The sequence below is a fragment of the Callithrix jacchus genome, chromosome 11 (genome assembly GCF_049354715.1).
Source record: "Callithrix jacchus isolate 240 chromosome 11, calJac240_pri, whole genome shotgun sequence".
Lineage (NCBI taxonomy): Eukaryota > Metazoa > Chordata > Mammalia > Primates > Cebidae > Callithrix > Callithrix jacchus.
In genome coordinates, this window is record NC_133512.1 from 18,138,841 (window position 1) to 18,149,947 (window position 11,107).

The 11,107-nt window shown below is 46.6% G+C and overlaps 1 long non-coding RNA gene and 1 other non-coding gene across 2 annotated transcripts; one reads left to right on the top strand and one right to left on the bottom strand.

The window, feature by feature from the left end:
• The first annotated feature begins 3,790 nt into the window (after window positions 1-3,790).
• Window positions 3,791-8,700, top strand: LOC118143850 (uncharacterized). The gene is made up of 3 exons (XR_004728342.2): window positions 3,791-4,076; window positions 6,797-6,953; window positions 7,467-8,700. It is a non-coding gene; the product is annotated as an uncharacterized LOC118143850 (long non-coding RNA).
• On the bottom strand, window positions 6,798-6,961 carry LOC118144032 (U1 spliceosomal RNA). The gene has a single exon (XR_004728499.1). It is a non-coding gene; the product is annotated as a U1 spliceosomal RNA (small nuclear RNA).
• Window positions 8,701-11,107: the final 2,407 nt, after the last annotated feature.

Genomic DNA, 11,107 nt, shown 5'->3' on the forward strand with positions numbered 1-11,107 from the left:
GTTGGCAAAAGGAAAGTGATCAGGGTGAATGGCACCCTGACAGCTAACTGCTCTGAACAGCAGTGGCCCTCGCCTTTGCTCTCATGGGCCACTGCTAGTCACACAGCCCGGCCGCCATACCACGTGGCCCATGGGGACATGTAAGCATGTGTCTGAAAAGCAGCCGCCTGCCCACCCCTGCAGGGGGCAAAGGATGGTCTACAGTCATAATATAATCCTGCCTGCCTTGGAATACCGGAGGAGCCTGTTTGCACTACAAATCCCTGGGCCCACCCAAGCCCTGGAGAGTTCACGTCTCCGAGGTGAATCTGCATGTTTAATAGACTCCTGTGTGATCTACATGCATGTCAGTATTCCAAACACTCCTAAACAAGAGAGAGGCCACCCTGGAGTCTAGAGGTGGGAACTCTGGTGGCATGCAAGAAAGGCTTTCCAGTGTTTCCCATTCCTCCGTGGAGCCCATGAACACCAAAAATGGTAAGTTAGGCAAAGAGAACTAAAGAAAGGATCTTCCACTAGCCAGATTAATAAAAAAAGAAAAGAGAAAATAACCAAAGAAAAAGAAAGGTCTTTGGGGTTAAGGGACAGGCATGTATCAGACCAAAGCCACCAAGGACCTTGGCTTCCTCAGGGTGCAGTACCAAGTGGTGGCATTTAGTCAGAATGCTGCTGCTGGGTCTAAGGTTGGAATTTTGACAAGACACCAAGTTGGGGGGATGAGAAGGAACTTACTTGTCAGGTTTATATTTAACCATTTATACTTATTTATCAAGCATAGGCTTATTCATATATGGTGACGAGAGCACCAGATATGTCTGTTATGGGGCCTTACCAGCACAGTGCCCCGCAGCTAGCACTGCTGTCTAGAGTTTCTCCACAACCCTGGTTTTCCTTGATTCCTAAGTACCAATTATATTGATCAGAGATGATGCTAGGCCCAGAGATTCCCATTCTGTAGGTAGGTTGGCCAGTGGGCTGAAGGATGACCCAACCAATCGGAAGCCTGCACCTGGGATTCTGAACCTGAAGTACTGGAGGGACCCGCGCAGTGGAGACCAGGGGAGGAACAGTGAGTTGGGCTCAGCATAAGGATGGTGTAAAGTACAAAGACCCAAACACGTGCCCTCACGCCTTGCGTCTCCCTGGGCCCAGGCTGGTACAGATATTGATTTGAACTTCCATGAAGTCCTTTTTTTTTTTTTTTTTTTTTTTTTGAGACAGAGTCTGGCCCTATCACTCAGGCTGGAGTGCAGTGACGTAATCTCATCTCACTGCAACCTCCCCCTCCCAGGTTCAAGCAATTCTCATGTCTCAGCCTCCCAAGAAGCTGGGATTACAGGCGCCCGCCACCATGCCCAGCTAATAAATATATATATATATTTGTGGCGTTTGGAAAGGTGTATAGTTGTAGAAACAGTAGAGACATTAATCCAGAGTTTTCACCCCAAAAATTCTTCTCGCCCCTTGTCAGTCCCGCTCCCTACTCCAGGCAACTGATCCTGAAAGAAAGCAAAACCACTTTTTTCTTTTTCTTTATTTGTAAAGATGGGGAATCTCCCTGTGTTACCCAAGCTGGTCTCATACTCTCAGCCTCAAAGCAATCCTCCCTCCTCAGCCTCCCAAAGTGCTGGGATTACAGGTGTAATCCACTCCCAACCTTGTTGTTGTCAAGATTGTCATCTGAATGGACTCACACAGTATGTAACTTAGCATAATGCCGTGAGTCACCCATGTTGTTAAGTGACTAGATAGCATGATCCTTTATAATGCAGGATAGCTGTGTCCACTTGTTCATCCATTCTCTGGCTGGTGAAAATTTAGGACAGTACCAGTTTGGGGCAAGTATGAATAAAACTGCTATGAGTATTTGGATAAAGGTTTTTCTGGAAATGTAAGTTTTCATTTCTCTTCAGTAAATAACTACAAGAGAGACCGTTGGGTCCTATCTCAGTATATGTTTACCAGGAAATGCCAAACTATTTTCAAAGTCACTATAGTATTTGCATCTGCACCAAAAATGTGTAAGTGTTCCCACTGCTCTGCATCTTAACCAACATTTGCTGTTGTTGGCCTGTTTCATTTCTGCCATCCTGATACTGTGGGGGAGCTTCCAATGTGGTGCGGTGGCAACCCATTCTGATTTAACTTGCATTTCCTTCATGGCTAATGATGTTGAGCACCTCATGTGCTTATTTACTGTGCATATACATTGTTTTTTAACGTGTCTATTCAAATCATGTGCCCATCTCTTTTTGGGTTTTCTTATCACTGAGTTCTAAGAGGGATTTTTATTTTCTGGTTATCAATCCTTTAGTAGAGATGTGTTTTGCAAGTATTTTCTCCCATTCTTTTCATTTTTTAAATAGTATCTTTCAAACAGCAGTTTTTTGTTTTGTTTTTTTTTTTTTGTAAGTTAAATGATCAATTTGTCCTTTCCTGGATTGTTCTTTGTATCCTAAGAAATTCTTGCCTAACCCAATACAGCAATGATTTTCTTTTATGTTTTCTTCCAGAAGTTTTATAGTTTGGCTCTTACATTTAGAGATATCGTTCAATTCTAATTCATTTTTGTAGACCATGTGAAACAAGGGTGAAGGTTCTTTTTTGCGGCATATGGGATGTCTGCGTCTCCCACCGCGTGATTTGAAGTCATCAGGTGATCCCAGCTTTCTTTTAGAAAGCTCAAATCAGCTACCATGGAGCCAGCAGACCAGTTGGGAGACTGTAGGTGAGGATGATGCTGGGTTGTGACAGAGGGTTGGACAATAATGGACAGACTGGGGTGAGTATAGGACATAGGCACCACGGCAAGTCTCTGCCCTTCTGGTGGCCCTGGGCTTAGGTGAGACTGAGGCAGTGAGCCTGGTGGCTAGCACAGAGGGAGGGAGGCACAGCGTAGGGAGAGCATGTGGCCGTGTTACTGCAGGGAAACACCATCACAGAGCAGCAGCAGAGAACCCGGCAAGCTCGGCGCCCTCCGCCAGGCACTCTTCCTGAGACATTTCCTTCTGAGTTGAAACAACACTTCACCCATTAGGGTGCTTTGGGCTGCAGGGAACACAGCAGGGCTTACCAGCCTTGTCCAGGACTTCTGTCCCCGTCATTCTCAGCGCCCGGCTTTGCCTAATACTTGCCCAGGTAGTGTCAAGATCTCAGTGCAGATGCTTCCAGGCGTCAGTTCCCCTGATAACTGTCTCCAAGGGCACAAAGGGGACATTCTCCTCCCTTATCTCATGCCAGAATCCCCTAGGAGATTTCTTCTCACATTTCAGGATCTAGAACATGGTCTCGGGCCTGCGCCCTAGCAGGAAGGAAGGCGAGAATGTGAGCTTCACACATCTTTAACTTCTGTACTGTGGGGCCCACTTCCACCAGCAAGAAAGAAGGATCAGGGATGGGGGTGGCTGGTAAATGGACCACCAAAAGGACACGGCCAATAGCCCATGGCCTTTATGGGAATGAAGAGCTGAGACTCCCTCTAGTTTAGAAGGAGTTTCCTAAATAAATGCAGGCTGGGAATTAGGATCCTAGGGAAGACATGCAATTCTAAATCCCTAGGCATCCAGACCTAGTTATGCCTCTAAAACAGGAGCTTCTTTCCAGCCACTTAAGAAAAAAAAAGTCATTTCAGCACCTTAACACCATTAGCAGTTAATTAACCATGAATGTAGCACGAACTTTACTTCATAAAATATCTCTCCATCCCGATACACTTCATGATTTTAATAACCAAAGTTCCAGAGCTAGTAAGAGAATCCAAAATAAGAACAAACATTTTTAATCGGTAAAATTATTTAGAGCTACTGAGGATTTAGTGTCAACAGAACCTGCGTGGAGTGTGAGGGCTAGTGAATGTATGTTTTTGAGGCAGCACTTAAAGTTAATCTTTAAGATGTTAAAGCCAGAAGCTGCTTCAGTTAGTCAGCATACATTCTCTAAGAGGATTAATATGCCGGCAAGAGGTATGAGACTGCACAGAAAATAGAACAGCTAATCCTGGAGATGAACCTGATAAAGAGAACCCACAGTCAGTACTTACAGCACTGAGGAGCCCTGTCCAGGTGGAGGGCGAGCATGTGAGTGTTTGCATTCACTGTGGGTTTGCACTTCTGTTAAAGTCTGAATGTTCAATTGCACAGGAGAGAATTATGCTTTACAATAATTTGCAAAGAGTGCTTCTCATTCATTCATATTAAGTGTAGGCCGGGGTCATTATGATTTAGGACTCATCAGATTGAAAGATCGAGTGCCTGTACGGGGCAGATTTTTCTAGGAGAAACTCAGTACTTTTTCTTCCTCCCTTAGTTATTACCTTCTCCTCCTCCTTCTTCTCCTCCCTTTTCATTCTCAAAACAAGCACCATCCCTAAGTGTCTGCCTCAGCATAGACAGATGATATATGTTTAATGTGTACTTACATTAGACACTGTACCAGCCTCTTTATATGCATATTTCAGTTAATCTTCATAATAAATTCGAGGTAAATATTGTTTTCTTAGTTTTATAGTTGAGGAAACAGACTCGGGAAACCTACATGGCTTCTCAAGGTCACTTAACAAAGAAATGGCAGGGCTGGCATTTGAAGCCCCCTTTGTCTGACTCCCAGTCTCTTCTATCTTCTTCCCACTATTCCTGGCTGTTTCTACTGTCATTTCTTGTCATTTGATTATTTTCCATGTAACCAGTTATTTAAATGTATGACCTCATGGGATGTCTTTTGTGCAAAAGTCTGCAATTAGATTTCAGTATCATAAAATTCTCCCTCTTTAGGAAAGGTGTTCTCGTTTATTTTTGGATCATAAAATGTGATCTCATTTCTATTTAAGCATGTGTCCCTGAATCCAAGGTGGAGGAAGGGGAGGGTCATGGCAGGAAGATATTAAAGTCTATTATTTATTCAAGTTAGGGATTTTAACCTCACACCTACCCACCTCTCCTTCCCCTCCTACTGTTAGGGAGTTTGACTCACTTGGCTCTGGTGCTAGCCTGGGAATTCTGACCTCCTGGAGACCAAAGACACCCACAGGATGGGGATGGCACCTTGAGAGGTGGCTCCAGAAATGGGGCAGTGAGAAGAACCATCCCTAGAGTGGATGGAGCTGGATCAGTGACAATGCAGCCAGTTAGTATATCCAAAAAGTGCAAAAGAGATAGATGTCCTGCAGATGAGAGACCCTCGTGGCAATGAGACACCTGGTGGGAAGATGGAGCTAGCAAGATTTGCTCATAGATGGAAGTCCAATGGCAGATATTCAGTCCCTGGGGAAGAACAACATAGGGCTTCCACCCAGCAGGAAGTGAGTTAGGCGGTCAAGACTGTTCCCAGTAAAAAGTGGTGCCTTTTACTTCTAGAACTAGGAAACAAGTCTGTAAAGGACTCGAGTCCCCGAGCACCCCTGTGACACTCCTTCAGTTTTCCCTTAGGAATGCCGGGAATCTTTGAAGAAAGGAGGAATAAGGGATAAGGAAGTAATGCAACTCAGAAAGCCTGTACTAGGCCAGGTGTGGTGGCTCATGCCTGTAATCCCAGCACTTGGGGAGGCCAAGGTGGGTGGATCACTTGAGGTCACGAATTTAAGACCAGCCTGGCCAACGTGAAGAAACAGCATCTCTGCTAAAAAGACAAAAATTAGCCAGGCATGGGCATGTAATCCCAGCTACTCAGGAAGCTGAGACACAAGAATTGCTTGAACCCAGGAGGCAGAGGCTGCAATGAGCCAGGATCGCACCACTGCACTCCAGCCTGGGCAACAGACTGAGACTCCGTCTCAAAAGAAGAAAGAAAGGAAGGAAGGGAGGGGGAGGAGGGGGGAAGGAAGGGAGGGGGAGAGGGGGAAGGGGAGGGGGAAGGAGGGGAGGGGGAATGGGGGGGAAAGGAGGGAGGGGAGGGAGAAGGGGGAGGGGAGAAGGAATGGGGGAGAGGAGGGAGGGGGAGGGAAGGAAGGGGAGGGGGAAGATGGGGAGAGGGGAGGGGAGGAGAAGGGAAAGGAAGGAAGGGGAGGTGAAGGGGAGGGGAAGGAGGGGAAGGGGAGGAGAAGAAAGGGGAGGGGAAGGGGAAGGAGGGGGACGGGAAGGGAGGGGAGGTAGGGGCGGAGAGGAGGGGAAGGGAAGGGAAGGGAAGGGAAAGGAGGGGAAGGGAAGGGAAGCAAAGGAGGGGAGGGGAGGGGAGGGCTGCCCTAAAGAATATCAGTGATAACTCATTTAGTTAACAGACATGGATTAAATGTTGACTACCTGCAAGGCACCAGTACTGGTGCAAAGTAGTCCGGAGGCAGTTAAGATGTTGGCACGAGGGCTTCTGTAATAGGACTCTGGGAGGCTGGAACAGACTCTTTGGGGGCTGTGCGATGCTGAGGGCAGATGTATTCCAGAAAGACTCTTCCCAGGGAGAGCTGCACAGACTTTCCAAACTGCCAGGAGCCCTAAGTGTCTGAGTTATTAAGAGTCCAGGGTCCCAGCTGGGGCTCTGAGAGAGCAGTCAGTGAGGGCAGCAGTTAGCAGCTGCTCTGTCTCTCAGAGCCCCCGTGTCTGCATGTCTCAAAAACTCCATGAGGACTCCTTATATAGGGGCCATCACCCATGGAGGAAGTTTGTCACTGTACCCTAACTGAGCCTTCAGTTGGGGGCTCCACATTAATTCAGTTCTAGTTAAAGGCATATGCTTTGGAACCAGGCATTTTACCCAGGGTTCAAATCCTAACTTTGCTTCTTGTTAGTCATAGGGCTATGGATAAATTACACAGACTCTCTTTTTTTTTCTTTTTTTTCCTTTCTTTCTTTTCTTTTTTTTTTTTTAGCCAGGGGAAAGCGAGAACACAGTCCCCCACTACTACGAATTATGTAGTCGAGTTTCCCACATTTGGGGAAATCTCAGGGGTCAGCACATCCGGAGTGCAATGGATAAGCCTTGCCCTGGGAAAACCAACTTCCTGATCATGGTATCTCCCCTGCCAGGTAAGTATTACACAGATTCTCTAATTCAACTTCCTCAACTTCCTCAGCTGTAGATTCAGGATGATAATTTTTTTTTTTTTTTTTTTTTTTTATGACAAAGTCTCACTCTTGCCCAGGCTGGAGTGCAATGGCAGGATCTTGGCTCACTTCAACCTCCACCTCCCAGGTCCAAGTGAGTCTTCTGCCTCAGCTTCCCAAGTAGCTGGGATTACAGGCATACACCACCATGCCCAGCTAATTTTTGTATTTTTAGTAGAGACAGAGTTTCAATATGTTGATTAGGCTGGTCTCGAACTCCTGACCTCAGGTGATCCACCGGCCTCCCAAAGTGCTGGGATTGTAGCCGTGAGCCACCACGCCTGGCCATCAGGATGATAATTTTTACCTAATAGTGTTGTTTTAGTGGATTTTCATATCTAACTTTTGTCCATAATGAATTAAAATATAATGCAGCGTAATAAACCACCTGAAATAGAGTGGCATAAAACAAACATCATTTTATTTTGTTTGCAGAACTATGCGTCAGTAACTCAGTCATGGCACAGCAAGGACAGCCAGCTTGCCTGTTCTCTACCATGCCTATCAATCAAAGCCATCCATCCCCGTGTCCCAGGGATATAGTAGTTGGCTTAGGAATGGGCCTGGGAATCAACTCAGGCCAAACAAAAGTGAGGGGGAGGAAGTTTATTGGGGGTGTCTAGAAAAGGGGTGAGCTGTGAATGAGAAATTGTGGAACCTCAGGTGCACTGGCAGCCTCCCTGGCTCTAAGTAGAGTCCACTGAGGAGGAAGCTGACCCTGTGGGCCTCAACATAGCGGAGCAGAGGAAACATGGGCATCCGAGGTCATCACAGACCATCCCACCGTGGACTTCACATTCTGAGAGTCAGTAAACACCCTTACTGTTGCGTTTTTGTTTTGTTTTGTTTTTGAGACAGGGTCTTGCTATTTTGCTCAGGCTGCTCTTGAACTCCTAAGATCAAGCTATCTTCCCACCTCAGGCCCCCAAGTAACTGAGACTACCAACACATGCCCTGACACCTGACTCCTGGATTGTTTTTTTTACTTGCAGCTTAAAGCATCGTGACTAATATGATTGATTGGTCACTATGACAACATGTGGTAACCACCCTATGAATAGGAGCAGTATCATGGAGTGGCCTTTCTGCACAGAAGCATCTGTTCCTTTTGCCATCACAGCACCGGGTATACCAATATTCATGAATAAGGCAGGGCTGCTTGATTATTTAACCTACTCTTTTCTAGGGAGGAAGTGTCCCCAGCGAGGAAAGGTATATCAGGAAGCCACAAACTCTGAGTGGGGGCTGGAAAAAGGTGCCAATCCTCCACTATGGACCATTCACCCTGCCCCTTAGTTCCCACCAGAAACTCTGGCTTAAAACAGCATGGGTGATCCACTTGCCATCCCATTCTGCTCTATTTGTGGTGTTTTCTTAAAAAAATCTCTACTTCCACACAGTAATCTTGCTTTCCAGAGCATTTTAGGGAACAGAGTCATCCTCATTCACTCCTAGCATCTTAATCAGTTGCCTAAGGTCTTAGGCAGAATTCTCCAACACTTAATGCCATCACAGCCCTAAAGGAGACACTCCTTAGAGACCCCCCACAACCTCAGAGTCAGAGTTGCCACTGAATTCTCAAGTTAGGGTTTTTCGGGAATATGTCATGAAGCATAATTATTCTTCCAGAAAGGCTATTGAGAAATTCTATCCTAGTAAAGAGGACAGATTTGGGGTTCAATACAGCCACACCCCTTACTTGCCATGGGTCACAGGCCAGTCATCCAATGACTCCAAGCTTCAGTATTCTCAGGTATCATGCAGGGACCATCTACTGTGGGTGAAATCAACCAGATCATGGGTCTGAAGTGCCTAGCAAGATACAGGCTAATGGTAAGACTCATTCGGTGGAGATTATACTTCCTCCATCACCTGGAGGAACTTAGTAATATCTGGAGTAGATTCAGTTCCTGCTCAGCCACTGATGAGACCCCTATTCTGCCTCCTTTCTTCATCTGTAAGATAGGGAAATAACAGCACCTACTCCATAGGATGGCGTTCTAGGATTAAATTTGTATGTATATAATAGAATGATCTGTGGTGCCACCAGCGATAAACTCTGGGGACCATCCCTCCAGCTGAGCCATAAATACATACTCGGGATCCTCCTGACTTCCAGGCCCACGGTTCTTCAGGCTCATCCTGCCAGGAGGATGGCAGTGTCCAAGGAATGGACCACCTAGGTACTCTGCACATGGCACAGGACATCCTGTGCCTGTTCCCACCCTGATGTGTTGACAGGTCCTTTGAAGGGCTGGACATGGCTGCCTGCGAGGTAAGTTTTGAGCTGGGTACCCTAAGCTCACCTGACAAGGACTCACCACACATATCCTCTGGGCCACCGTACAGCCCTCATGGCATCGTGCAGATGGAGCCAGGCGGGGGAACTTGACTTTGGTGGATACACACCAAAGAAAGAGAAAGAGGAGGCAAGGCTGCCAGGCACTGAGCATCTCATTTTATAGCCATCTGTGGAAGAGCTATCATTTAATTTAAATTTCCTTTATATTCACAATTTTACAGGAACAGTTAAAATATATGAAATGTCGACCATTTGGATAACCTTTTGCCACTTCCCAATAACTGATGTTCATGCTTCCATCTCAGCAGCCAGAGTGAGTTTCACATTCTGTCTTGGTTTCAGCTGCCTCCAGGCACCCCTTTCTATGAATCGACACACTCCACATGCGTGTCTGTGGGGCACTTGGCCCCTTTCCAGTTTTTGGTTGCTATGAATAGCACTGCAAGAAACGCCCTTGGGTAAGCCACTTTTTTTCCAAATCCTTTACATATCTCACTCACTAGAACATTGCTGTTTCCTTTTATTAGAGTTCAGGAAGAAGGGACTTACTCCATCTACGCGACCAGAAAGGGCTCGTTAAGGGAGGACAGGCAGCAGCCGTTCTAGGGAGGTCGCTGTTGCTGGTGGGTGCCGCCGCTCCTTGCCCCCTTCCCTCCCCCTGCATCCGGGTCTGCTGGCTGGCTCTTGCCCCATGTGGTCTGCCCCTCATCACTGGCTTTCATGAGGACGCTGTGGCTCCTGCAGCACCAACTGGCCAATTTCCTTCTAGTTTCGATTTCCACTGCCAGCAAGCCTAGTCCATCAGATTCCGTAGTCCATGTTCCTCAACTGGCTATCTCCTTACTCTAAGTCAGATTTCACATAAGGCAAGGGCACACACAGGTAAGGCCTATGATGGGACAGGGGGGCTCTGTCATGAAGGGAACCAAATTTAGTTGACAGTTGACCCGTTAGCCACACAGGTTTGAACTGTGCGGGTCCACTTAGCCATGGATTTTCATCCTCTGCCACCCCTGAGGCAGCAAGAGCAGCCCCTCCTGTTCCTCTTCCTCAAGGTGAAGGTGAAGCTGAAGACCTTTACAATGATCCATGTCTACTTAATGAAGAGTAAATACATTTTCTCTTTCTTATACATTTTATAATGACATTTTCTTTTCTCTAACTTAATATTTTTTTTTTTGAGAGGGAGTCTTGCTCTGCTGCCCAGGCTGGAGTGCAGTGGCGTGATCTTGGTTCACTGCAACCTCTGCCTTTCAGATTCAAGCGATTCCTCTGTCTCCACCTCCAGAGTAGCTGGGATTATAGGCGTGCGCCACCACACCCTGCTAATTTTTGTATTTTTAGTAGAGACAGGGTTCCCGCATGTTGGCCAGGCTGGTCTCGAACTCCTGACCTCAGGTGATCAACCCGGCTTGGCCTCCCAAAGTGCTGGGATGATAGGTATGAGCCACCGCGCCTGGCTTTTTTAATGTTATTCTTTTTCTCTCTAGCTTACTTTAGTGTTAGAGTACAGTATATGACACATGTGACGAAATATGTGTCAATCAACTGCTTATGTGGTTGGTAAGTCAACAGTCAGCTACTCCTAGTTAAGTTTGTGGGAAGTCAAAAGTTATATGGGCATTTTTGACTGCACAGGGGTCGATGCCCCTCGCCCCAGCATTGTTCAAGGGCCAACTGTAACTTTATCTCCACATGGGATTTTAGAAACCATGCCCAAAACTTAGTGACTGAAAACCACCACCATCTAATTTGTTCTCAATTTTCTAGACCA